Raw genomic sequence first — 1,423 nt, 5'->3', positions numbered from 1 at the left:
AACAGGAAGCCATTGAAGAGAAGCCAGGATAGGAGAGATATGATCTCTCTTTTTAATTTTCAGCTGAAGGCTTTTAACTACAGTTTGTGGACTTCCTGATAGTAAAGAATTACAATAGTCCAGCCTTGAAGTAACAAATGCATGGAGTAGTTTCTCAGCATCACCCCTGGACAGGAGATTTCTAATTATTGCAATATTCTGCAGATAAAAAAGGACATTCTAGAAACCTCTTTGATAGGGGATTTAAATGACAGCTCCTGATCAACAAAAGCAAGATTTTTTACTTTATTATCTGAAATCAGTTAGATCCCATCCAAATGAAATGACTGGCTGACAAGCTTCATTTTCAAAGACTATAACTTCTGTTTTGTCTGCATTCATGAGCAGAAAGTTAAGAGTCATTCAGGTTTTTCAGTCCTCAAGACATGCCTGTAATCTATGTAATGGGTTAGCTTCATCTGGAGTTTTAGACAAATAGAGCAGGGTATCATCAGCATACTGTAACAGTGGAAATGAATCCCCTCAGTCTAATAATTCTATCGATTGGTAGCATATTTATAGTAAATGTCATCTTTTTAAGGTCTTTCGCCAACATGGAGACACAGAGGGGGGGAAACAGGAGCAGTTTAAGATGTTTATTTGACTACACAGGAATAAGGTCAGTTCAGAACAGGAGTTGTTAAAAAAAAAAACTCTGGTAAAAGTTGGAGTATTAACTTGACCTCTTTACTCAAGTAACAGTTAAAACATTATGTGCTCCAAAAACTACTTAAAGTATAAAAGTATAAGGTAACCTTTAAAAAAAACAGCCAGATAACACTATATAAATTGAAAGCTCAATTTTTTGACTATTTCGAAAAATTCTTTGAGATAAGGCCAAGGATGAGGGAGGTCTTATTGGTTTCCGTCTCTTTTTTGAATTGAATTGAATTGAATTGAAAGCCTTTATTGTCATTGTACACAATACAATGAGATTTGGAGAGCAGCTCCATAAAAGTGCATACATAAATAACACATACATACATATACAATACATTAGTGCAAGTCTAGGTTGAGTATGGTAACAGCTTTAGGAAAGAAGCTATCCCTGAGTCTGTTTGTTCTGGTCCGTATTGACCTGAAGCGCCTGCCTGAGGGCAACAGGTTGAAACAGGTTTTGTGCAATGTTTGTCACCCTCTGTAGTCGGCTCCTGTCGGCCTCCGTGCAGCTGGAGTGCCACACTGTTATAGCGCAAGTCAACAGGCTCTCAATGGTGGAGCGGTAGAAGGTCACCAGCAGCTGAGTTTTTAGTTGTTCCTTCCTGAGCACCCTCAGGAAGTGTAGTCGCTGCTGGGCCTTCTTGACCAGAGCTGTGGTGTTGGCCGACCAGGAGAGGTCTGCAGAGATGTGGATGCCGAGGAATTTGAAGGACTCCACTCGCTC

Source organism: Cyprinodon variegatus, unplaced genomic scaffold (genome assembly GCF_000732505.1).
Source record: "Cyprinodon variegatus isolate N-32 unplaced genomic scaffold, C_variegatus-1.0 Scaffold1440, whole genome shotgun sequence".
NCBI lineage: Eukaryota > Metazoa > Chordata > Actinopteri > Cyprinodontiformes > Cyprinodontidae > Cyprinodon > Cyprinodon variegatus.
This window is presented reverse-complemented; position numbering follows the sequence as displayed.